General features: G+C 32.5%; 1 protein-coding gene and 2 pseudogenes across 1 annotated transcript in view; 1 reads left to right on the top strand and 2 right to left on the bottom strand.

Moving 5' to 3' along the window:
* Window positions 1-3,254, bottom strand: part of LOC114368143 — a 10,523-nt pseudogene extending 7,269 nt beyond the window's left edge.
* The window catches only part of LOC114366916 (E3 ubiquitin-protein ligase At1g63170-like), a 27,178-nt gene extending 22,967 nt beyond the window's left edge, over window positions 1-4,211 (bottom strand). The window contains exon 1 of the mRNA XM_028323952.1: window positions 4,138-4,211. The gene's annotated coding sequence lies outside the window, so the exon portion shown is untranslated. The remainder of the gene's footprint in view (window positions 1-4,137) is intronic.
* LOC114366917 lies at window positions 3,871-12,175 on the top strand (annotated as a pseudogene).

The following is a 12,175-nucleotide window of genomic DNA, read 5'->3' as shown; positions in this document are numbered from 1 at the left end:
TTCAAAAAACTCAAATGAAGGAAGTTATAATGAAGGTGAAGTCATCAGAATAAACCTAAAGTGGCATCCAAGACAAGATGTGGACTTGTTGCTTGAGAAGCCTTTGTTGTATAAGCCTTGAGGGCATGATCCCATCGCTGCAGTTTCTCATACCTAAAGGACATCTAATATAAGTCTCTAATATTCTCAAGAGCTTCCACAGATATAAAGTAGAATTGTTTAAGAAAAAGAAGGGATGATGAGCTTAGAAATTAAATATCAAACAGTACCATGGCTCCTTAAGTTGAAAATCTAGATGTTGTTGGGCATAGGTTAGTATTCAAACTGCAGCCTACAAAAAGTAAATGTTTTATTGAAATGCATGGATATCAGATAAAAAAGTTAAAACTATTAGAGTAGCAATGAAATGGTAAATCTTGATTTAAAAAATTCATTTCTATTCAACTCAACCTCATGTTGGTGTAATTGGTTGTTTATATGAATAAAAGCTTCAACTACAGCAACTGGGTTAGCATCCATCTTCTTGGAACATGCTCCTTCAAATTCCATTTCTTTAATTATAGTGTAAGGCTTTTGCAAATGCACGACACTGTGTGCCATTGAAAAGCAACAAGACATGAAAGGTATAAGACAAAGTCAGGGAAATAATCCAATAAAAGGGCAGCATGCATTGAACAAGGACATGGATACATCATGAACATATACACACACACATGAACCCCAAAAGACAAAAAAGAAGAAAAGAGAGATCTTCTCAGCAAGAGCACCAAGAAGGTGTATGTCAATACGGTAACATATTCAGGGAAAACGGTAACATTATATTATACTCTTTACAATTAGCCAAAGCTTAATTGAGAATTACGTATGCCATAATTAATTAGAGAGGAAACAATAGAATAGAGGTAACTCTCCAATTCATAAAAAAATAGTTATAATGCGACCGACTTAGTTTAAAACAATTATGAACAATTGAAGTACGTACATTTGATATAATGATCTATAGAGAGGTGTGATCAAATTCTCAATAATTATTTATAAGAAAAAGTATAGACTGAATTATTTTTTTTCTTCCATAAATGTTGAGGGTCACTGACATACCAGTAGCCAATAGTTAAAGTCTATATCTACACCACCTGTCAAAAATCCACTACTCCAGGCAAGTACGTGGGCTGAGAAAATTAATAGCCCAAAGCCGTCCCATCCCATAATCACTGATATATATATATATATATATATATATATATATATATATATATATATATATATATATATATATATCACAAATTCAAAACTTTGTTCAGACTAAAAATCCACATAATCGTGTACTTTAATTATTTTTTATTGATCATTTTTAATTTTTTTAGTTGGTTTGTGACCTGTATTAGAACTATTCATCATTGTTAACTTCACTACTAAGAAATTAATATACATTATATAGAATACACGTGAAATTGTGAAACTAAAAAAAAATTAAACACTTTTTTTACGTATAATAAAATTATAAGGAATAGCCATTTAAAACTTATATTTTTTTATGAAAATACTTAAATATGATTTTCTTGAAAAATTATTAAATTTTAAATTTAATTTTGGTCTCTAATAAAAAAATTGGCTTTGGATCTCTAAAAATATCATAAAACCATCATGAATATAAATCTTGTTGACCAATAAATGCTACAACAATGGTCCTAATATTAAATATTAAAATGTATTTATTTTATTTAATTAAATTTTTTTTATTAAAATTAAGCAAATGTGTAACATTGTCTCAGTTTGCTCAATAGTAGTTATATGGTACACCTGAAAATCAATTTATATTAATTAACAAAACTAAAAAAATTCACACATTACAAATAAATAAGCTAATAGTAAATTAATTATATTATGTATAAAACTGTTATGTTATATTAATTTATAATTATTAAGTTATATAAATATCATAAATTTTAGTTACATAACAAATAAATAAATAAGCTAATAGAGGCTGAATAAATCTAGTTGGTACTTCGTTAAACAACCATTTCTAAAATATAACATAAATTTTCTTAGAAATATTTTACTTAATAGATTTATATATATATATATATATATATATATATATATAATTAATTAATTAAATTCATTGTGCATACAGATTTGCTAGAACTTCAAAGATAATTCAAATGCCAAGCCCAACTAGTAGTGCTAAAAAACTTACATAAGACAGTTCAACATCTTTGGAGCTGCTCCTTTATCTACAAGATATTCTCCATTGACAAGGTAATCTGGCTCCAAAGAAATCTACACAAAAATTAGAAACTTAAGAGTTGTTTTTGCAAGCCAAAACAATAAATCTACCTAGTACCTACAAATGAGACAAATATATGAACCAAGTTTTCCTAGTTCGTGTTTTCATTCAAATGATCAATCTAATTTGTCTGCACCAACTTGATGATGGAATGTCTATTACTTTATTTTTTAAAAGAAAACTATGAAAGCTAGTAATAGCATATGAAAGGGAGGCGGGGGGGGGGGGGGGGGGGGGTAAGAAACAAAATAAAGAATGAGGACAGAGTAAAAAATAATACACCAACTTCTTATTTTGAAAAGTTTCCAGCACCACACTAACAATGCTAGTTCTATCTAGTTTAATTCTCAAACTTCATATATATCTAAAATCACACAGACAACAAAAAGTGCTGCAACTTGCTTACCAGAACAGAGTTAAAGAATCCGCCAGACCGCTTATCTGGGGAACCAAACTCCACCTTATTGTCCAACATCCTTTCATAGGGTGTTCTGATATCACTAGGCCTTGTGGTGGTGTAAAGTCTGAAACACAGAAAAATGCTAAGAATAAGTTCATCAGAATACAATAAAAGAATACCAGTATCCAAATAAAAACTTAAAAACATTTAGATGAGCATCTTCGTTGTAATATAAAAATAAAGAAAAGTTAAGTGCAAGAATATATAAAAACTATAATTAAAGGAACATTCAGCAGATTATGTTATATCCTCTTACAAACATAGAATGTGAAAAAAATTAAAATTTATAGAAAAGCAGCTTAAATACATGTCTCAAAGTAACAATATAGTATCTCCATGTTAATATAAGTAAAATATTTACTCAATTAAAACAAAAGAATTAAACAACTGCATGAAAATTCTTAAAAGTTACTTGAAGAACAATGTTTAGGAAGTGTATGAAATCATTCATGCTTCTAAGTACCTAATGAATGATGCCAAAGCCAAATTTCTTCCCTCTCCTACCATCATAAAGTTTCAGATGCAATGCTTATTTACCTAATGAATGATGCCAAAGCTTCTTTGAGCAAATGGAGGTGAGCTTGTGCTTATTGAGAAGAATTTAGATTGGTTATTTTTACACTATAGGTTGTTCATGATTTTAATTACAAAACAGATTGAAAATAAGTTGTTCTAACAAATCAGCTTCTATCACTTCTGCGCTGATTTTCATTTTCCTCCCAAATACATAGATCCATGTTTACGTACATAATAACTTCATGAAACAGAGTGTTAAGAGTTATCCACATTTGTTAAACTCGATTAACACTTGTTAAGCAAAGCATGCCAACCACTAATAATTGAAGAAAATGCAACATAATGTCTTTATTCCCTTGCCAATGTGAACTCCCAATAATATGTCCAATTTCAACAGAGGACCAAAAAGTCGAACACAGTCCTTTTTGGCAAGGAAGGCTTGCACACAGGATCTTCTAATTCCAGTCCACAAGGCTTTCCCCACCATTCACAGGTTGAAATGTTTAAATATATCCTGTAAAATGATTCAGTACAGTAATCCCCGTAAGCCTATGTTGTGAAATTGCCAAATTGGGAATACTTTTATAATGAATCATTCAAAACACGTTTAGCCAAATAAACATTGTCCACCGAATTAACTCATTTGATTCCCCTATAACATAGCATTCTAAACGACACCGTGCGAAGGTTTAAAAAAACTCGAAACTAGCTTCTCACACATCCTATTCCCTTCCCCCTCTCTACAGAGTTCAACTGTTTCATTAAAAACTATAGCACCGTGAATATTCTCAGAGAATAAAGAAATCGCCAGAAAGAAAAAAACGATACAAAGAAGAAGAAAAGTGCAGCATCTATGATGTATTATTTATTATACCAGTATACGATCTCGGCAGAGGGAACTCTGAGCACGTGAACGGCGTGGCCCATGCACTTCAACACAGTTTCGTAGGGACTTCCGGAGAAGAGGAAAGTAAAAAACCGCCAAACCGCTTTGAATCTATTTTGGCGGTTACTGTCACTTCTGCCAAACCGCCAAACCGCCTTACGTAGAGTGTGCATGTCTGGGAAACCAATTAGATACACACACCACATTTCTATGGTAACTTATTCCTCACCTTCCAACCAAACACACCATAAAGGAAAGTAAAAAACCGCCAAACCGCCTTTGAATCTTGGCGGTTATTGTCACGCACTGGCACACCCATGTATTATGTATGGGCAATTAGAGAACTGATGCATAACAATAACAATGGCATTGCGTTCCGCTATCACCCTAATAATCATCTTCATACTTTCTTCCTTCCATGTCGTTGGAATTCAAATCATCTCCAAATCGAAGCTGGAGAAGTGCGAGAAGAACTCCAATTCCGAGGACAATCTCAATTGTACTACCAAAATCGTACTCAACATGGCTGTTCCCAGTGGCTCGGTAAATAGATCATATTCACATTACGCTCCTCATTGTGTTCCTGTGTGTTGAGGTTGTTGTTTTGTGATTTTGCAGAGTGGTGGAGAGGCGTCAATTGTTGCGGAATTGGTGGAAGTGGAGGAAAATTCAAGCAGGAAAATGCAGACATTGCGTATTCCTCCTGTCATAACGGTCAACAAAACTTCTGCATATGCCTTGTATCAGTTAACATACATACGAGTATGATACTTCTCTTCTGTTACTTTTATTCACTCTCTGTAATCTACTTATTTTTGTTGCATTAACAATAACTTATTATTGTTATTATTAATTTATTATTATTATCGTTTGTGGACTAATCTATCACCATCTTATTCTGGTTTTGGAGAATTATTTTTTCAAAGCAAATTGTCGTAAGAGGATTGCGTACACGTGGATGTAATATTTTGTATGATTAAGTTTGAATTACTCGTTTGCAGGATGTTCCTTATAAACCTGAAGAGTATTATGTTAAGACACGCAAATGCGAGCCAGATGCTGGTGCAAATGTCGTGAAGATATGTGAAAGGCAAGCCATGTTTATTGCTATTTTATTATGAACTAGACGCTGACTAGAGTTTAGACAATGCTAATTTCACGGCTTGGTTTCTGCTACTTGTGTTGCAGACTGCGGGATGAAGAGGGTCATATTATCGAGTACACTCAGGTGGCCTTCTAACTCCTAATTTTAAAAGAAATTATTCAAAGGGAAGAATAAGAAAAGGACATTAGTGTTTGATCCCACCTCCCTCAAATATTCTTTGGCATTTTCACCTTTCACTGCTGATTCAGGTTTAACATATCTCTCTTTCCGTCTTTAATGTAGCCAATATGTTGTCCATGTGGACCCCAGAGGCGGATGCCTTCATCATGTGGAAACTTCTGTAAGTGCTTTGATGTTGCAACATTCTGTAAGTTTTTAGGAAACACAAAACTAACCGTTATGGGTGAAATTGTTTAACTAGTTGACAAATTGACAAAAGGAAAGGCCAACACTGCACATTGTGTGCGTTTCCCTGGTGATTGGTAAGCTTCCACCCTCCCCGTCCTTTTTTAATCCAATTGTGATTGATTTGAGCCACCCTGGTTTATATATGGTCTTAATTGGATTTTGTCCTGGACTTGGGTGAACATATGGAAATCATTTTTACATTGAACCGTTTACTTATACAGATCAAGACCCCATTCTATGTTATCTTGTCAAGATATTTGTTTGAAATCTTTCTGTTTTCATTGTGCTCGAACAATTTCAGATTATCTTTTTTTTTTCCTGTTAGTTACAGATTTTTAAAAAGTGTCAATTGCAATAATCAAATAGGTTTAAGTTTGTTGTAATTTTAGGGATTAGATAGAAAGGGGATAAAAGTGCAGTGGAGTATATTGATGTATTATACCCCTAGCTATATTATATTAATCATATAGGTTATGAAATATAACTAGTAAAATTCAACTCTTAACACTGATCATGTACGAATATTATAATTTAACTAAAAAATACTGCTTAGTATTAAATACCCTGATATTCTAACAATTTTATGAAGAAACATTGTTATTTAAGATTAGTTATAGTGTAGTTTTTTCATCATGTCATGTTTTAATTGTAATCACCTCTGAAATTTGCCAAAGTAAAAAGTGATTTCTTTGTTTTAATCATCAGTCACAACTTAGATTTCCTTCCCCCCCTCTCTCTAATTCAATTCAGGTTTCATGTTTTTGGCATTGGGCGGCGAACATTGGGATTTAGTGTTCGAATACAGGTGAAGAGTGGAACTAAAGTTTCGGTATGTAATTATTGGTTTCCTTATGCAACAATATTAAATTTAAACCTGACAAGCATCTTTTTCCATAGACTATGTATTTTGTCTCATGATGCTGGATATGTTGGTTTACAATTTTCTACATGTTCTCTTAGTTTTCTGATTTATTCAAATGTTGTCTTCTGCATCAAGTTTTTGGTATCACATTTCACATAGCATATAATAGATGTAAATGCACTCAATGAGTCATGTCAGGAATATTTTTTTACCATTTCTGTGTATCTAACACATAATTTGGCCGGCAGGAAGTGTTTGTGGGTCCTGAAAACAGAACAGTGATCTCTGATGATAAATTTTTGAGGGTTAATCTTATTGGAGATTTTGTTGGGTATACAAATATACCATCTTTTGAGGATTTCTATCTGGTCGTACCAAGGCAGGTATGCTTGTTTGACTGGTTTCACCGTAATTGACCTCTATTGACTTTAGTTATAACAAAATTGAGGTTCAATTAAGATAAAGAATTGGTATGTTAGATTGGTTTCTTGAATTTTTTGTTACTTAAAAGTTACAACTCCCCTTTAGATACTTTTTGGATATTGGTCTTTTGCAAACAAATTGTGGAACATGTTTTTATGAATTGGAATATAATAAAATTTTACAATGAATAATAAATGGAGCTAGCTATCTTTACAAATATCAGAGAAATAAATTATAAAAAAAATCAGAGAAAAATAGTGTAGAATGCATTGATTGAATCAATTATTATCATGTTTGTTAATCGTACAATTCTAAATTTTGAGAGGTCACTGCATTATGGATAGACTTGAAAACATGGTCATGACTGTTATTTTTGGAGTTATACAAAATTATACTTCCTCGTGCACAATTAATGTGACACAAAAATACCATTTATTGCATATTCCAATCAATGGTGTACAAGTATGATATAGTATTAAGGGACTGATATTTAATGTAAGGCTATATGAACCTCCTTATCATTCTAGGTTATGTGAAAAATGGTTTTTCCTCTTCAAGCTCTTGTTTGTATGTTGATTAGCTTGGAGGTACCAAGATGTGTTCTTGCAAAAAATGTCAACATTGTAGCCATATGCATATATAGCTACTCAATGAAGAATTCTTGCAACCTGAAATCATATTAGAAAAATATAATTATAAGGAGGCTGATATATTGCAATTGCAAGTCTGTAGAGCCATGTGCTCTATTTAGTCACTGCAGTCTCCCCCACTAGTTTAGGCATTTCTTTTAATGACTGACCTTATTTCCCATTTTTAATGCAAATCACACACATTAATCTTGGCATTACTGCTGTAGTTATGGAAGAAAACAGTGATGAACTACTTTTACATACTTTCGGCATGATTCACAACTGTTATAAGCTTAAACACAATATTTACAATTTTTCTTGTGACAGGGCAGCCCTGGGCAACCACAGGATTTGGGGAGAAACATTTCTATGTGGATGCTGCTTGAGAGTGAGATTTACCTTAGATGGTATTGAATGTAACAAAATTGGTGTCAGCTATGAAGCTTTTAATCAACAACCAAACTTTTGCTCTTCTCCCTTTTGGACCTGCTTGCATAATCAATTATGGAATTTTCGGGAGGTTGGTACTTCAACAATAATTTTTTTCTTCTTTAATTCTTATTCTCATCTTGCTTTTTTGGTTTCATTTTTGTCATTTTCTTTTCACTTCTATTTTTGCAAAATGGATTTGGAGAAAAACTTCATTGATAGTCGTTGAAAATTTGAAAGAAACTTTCTTGTCCTTAACAGGCTGACCTGAATCGAATAAGTAGGAATCAAGTGCCGCTCTATGGTTTGGAAGGAAGGTTTGGAAGAATAAACCAACATCCAGTTACGTTGCAATAATGTTGTATTTATATTTAATATAGTGTCTTCTATTAGAAATTATTTATTTTATTTTATTTGTCTGCAGAGTGCTGGGAGTTATTCTTTCTCCATAGGAATTACAGAGGTTCTTAGTACAAACCTTGTGCTAGAATTAAGTGCGAATGATGTAGAGTATGTTTATCAAAGGTATAATATTTACTTGATATCTACATATGATTTCAAAACAGTCACGAGTGACTTGAAACTTTTGTTCTTTTTGTAATATTTCCATGTGAAAGTTGATGTGTAAAATTGATTTGTTATCTTGAATGAGATTGTAAGATGACAAAATCATTTTGAGATGTTGGACTTTGTAGTCATTCACTGACAAAATTGTTTTACCATATGATGTTGAACTCTATTTTTCTTTTCTTTTTTGGTGGGGGGTGGAAGGCCGTTACCTATCACTTTTTCATATGCTGAATACGAATTGCCAATAATGAAGTTCCTGATCATAAATGGATGTATACATTTTGAAAATGAGATGGGCAGAGAAAATATTTGAAAAATGATTGTGAGAAGTTTCTGCAATGTAGCCAATTTTGTTTCTATTGATGCTAGGGTGTGATTTTTGGTTTTAGAAACCTATAATGTCCAGCAGCATTATTGTTTTCATAGTAAAAAAAGCTTTTCTAAATTTGTCTGACATGGTTCTTTTTCTCTAGGAGCCCAGGAAAGATAAGAAGTGTTAGCGTCCCTACATTTGAAGCCCTAACTCAATTTGGTGTTGCTACAATCACAACTAAGAATACCGGTGAGGTGGAAGCGTCATATAGTTTGACGGTAGTTTCCTTCGCTATAATGTGTTTCATGGCATTTGTCTTTGTTATCCAATGCTCCTTATACTTGGACAATGGAATGTTTGATTTGATTTTTTTTTTGGTATTCAATGTTAGATATGAATTATATTAATTTTTATGGCACAGTTCTTTAAGGCTTGAAAGTGTTAGTGAAGTTCTTTTCTATTTTTTTCCTTATAATGTCTGATAGGAAACTGGGTTGTGATAAATTTTTTATAAATTTTTTTGACCTGTGCTCATTGTTGATATGAGGACATGATTGTTTAATTATCATGGTACCTAAAAGTCGCACACCACATATAACTTCCTCCTTGCGTTCCATAACATTCAGGGGCAAAATTGTTATTTGGTTAAATTATCTCTAGTTAGTTGAATTGACTGCATGACATGAATAGGAATTTAACAGATGCATGCTACTCCTGATGCTTTAGTTTTATTATGGTTACAAAATTAGGTTCAAATATATTTGAGGCATGCATTGCAGTCATTTTCCTTAGGGTCCAACAAGCTGTAGTTTTAGCTTTGCTATATTGTGTTGTCTTGCAGTTTAATTGCTCCAAGGATATCACCCTGATGGAGGTATTATGCTAAAACATATGCCAGAAGTTTGTTTTTTGCCCCTTTTTTTTCTATACTTCCATAGGTCTTCTATTATGTTTTTTCTTGTTTGCTTGTAAACATGGTTCAGGAGCAATTTTTAATAATGAAGCCAAATGAGGTTACAACCCAATCATGCAAAATCTACCCAAGCACTGATCAGGCTTCAAAATATTTTTGTGCGGGTAAAGTTGAAGCTTTGGATTTATACGTTATCTATTCCGAGGATAAGGAACACATTAACATTTACTGTGTCCTTTTTTTGGGTTTTTTGGATGAAGCCGTATTAAAGGATTCTGATTATAATGAAGTTGATTGAGCTGAATGTCAATTTGCTACTACGGCAACCGTTCTTGACAACGACACACATGTATGTTCTTTCCTGGTACCTGAATTTAGTATGCTTTATTTTCTATGGCATGAACACAATGGTATTATTTAATCCATGTATCTGACCCAGATTTGTATTCTCATAAAACGTGAAACTTTCTAAAATCTGGATACTATGTTTCACCATTGCCCATTGGTCTTTTTATCAAACTTTAACAACTATAGTTATTTTGAACTGTTGGACAGGACGACAAAGAAGACTTTACAGCAGTTCTTTTATCTGCAGTATCACTACATAAATACATTTAATATTTTGTTTCTAATTACTTAAAATGGTTAGTAATAAGCTCTAGGTAATCAATAGCAGATCAGTCCGAGTCTGAGACATGAATTTGATATTGTAGAATTGTTCCCCGTAGATAAGTTCATTAGAAAGTTAGTCTTCTGATTCTTCACAAAATATGTTAATTATTGGTGATGTTATGACAACAAATTGTGAAATACTAAATCATCTATTACTGCAGGGTATGCCTTTTCAACCACCAGAGGCCAGTATAAATAGTTTCTTTGATTCTATCGAAAGCATATGGAATAAAATATGGAGAAGCTTAACAGAATTTATCACTGGAAAAACTTGTAGGTATTATCTTCAACTATACTTTTCATTTGCAAGTTATAAAATTTAAATTCCAACATTTAAAATATAGAAAATATGATTTTCTTGAAATTTTGTATATTTTATTCATGGGGAATATTGAGTTGCTTTGATCAGTATATGAATATATATTTCTTTACCAACACCACCCATATGTTTTGAAATTCTACTTATCAAACACGGATGAGTAGCACTGGCTTCTGTGAACAAGTGGAATGCATTTTATTTTTCATGAAGGCAATCATTCGAATATTTTGTCATTAATAACATAAAGGATTAAAACTAGGATTATTTTATGCATAAACTATTATTCAACAATCTATTCAGTAACAGAATGAAACAAAAGTTAGTGCATTTATTCGAGATTGTTCTTTAGTTGCATTTGGATAAATTTTTTTTCGTATTTTCTTCATGTTCTTTGAAATGTGGTAAATTGATACTGAGTTTGTGCCATATTTCTATTCTTAAGTGATTTAAATATTTTGTTATAAACTTGAGTATAAATCACCTACAATTGAAGCAGGGTATTGGAAGATCAATAACTATATGTTGCTTTCTTAATCATAACCTTTTCTTAATATTGATTCATCTGTCATAACTAATTATTTGATCGAATCTCTTCCTTGTTCCTCGGTTTGGGTGGGAGAACAGAGAAAAATGCTCTGGGTTTTTTGACTTCAAGTGCCACATACAATATGTTTGCTTGAGTTGGGTAATGATGTTTGGTCTGTTTTTGACAATTTTTCCGACAGGTATGACTTCTATTCAATGTCCATTAGTATATTATAATTTGAAAATTTAGCAGAACAACTTAAAATAAATACTCTCTTCTTTGAATTGTAGTGCTTGTGCTATTATGGCTTTTGCACCAGAAAGGTCTATTTGATCCTTTATATGACTGGTGGGAGGATATCTTAGGCGCTGATGAACAAATCATCATGGATAAACGTAGATTCAAAATTGACAAGGGGCATCACCATATTCATGATAACAAACATCATAAGCAAGAACTTAGGCACTCTAACTATAGTGCTCAAAATAGGCGAAGGACCACTTATGAGCATATGCACAAGCATTCTGAAAGGAACTCCGATTATTTTGATGATTTACACCATGTTCATAAAGAAATGCGCAAGTATGGACATAAAAAACAGAATATGGATATTGTGCAGCATATTGTTGACCATCCTGCACATCACAAACACAGAAAGAAACGGGATAGCTCAAAGGGGGAGTTAAAGAGATGAAGCTAAAACATGATAAAGTGAGGCAAGAAAATTATGATAAACACAAACAAGTTCTGCTAGATGAGCCAGAGGCTGAGTAGATTCAAGCCCAAATGTATAATTTAATGTACGTACTTTTTAAATTTCTGACACTAACATTTTAGAGCAACTTGTTACGTATTTC

Source organism: Glycine soja, chromosome 9, assembly GCF_004193775.1.
Source record: "Glycine soja cultivar W05 chromosome 9, ASM419377v2, whole genome shotgun sequence".
Taxonomy (NCBI): Eukaryota; Viridiplantae; Streptophyta; class Magnoliopsida; order Fabales; family Fabaceae; genus Glycine; species Glycine soja.
Note: the sequence above shows the minus strand (reverse complement) of the source record. Positions and strands in the feature narration are given on the sequence as shown.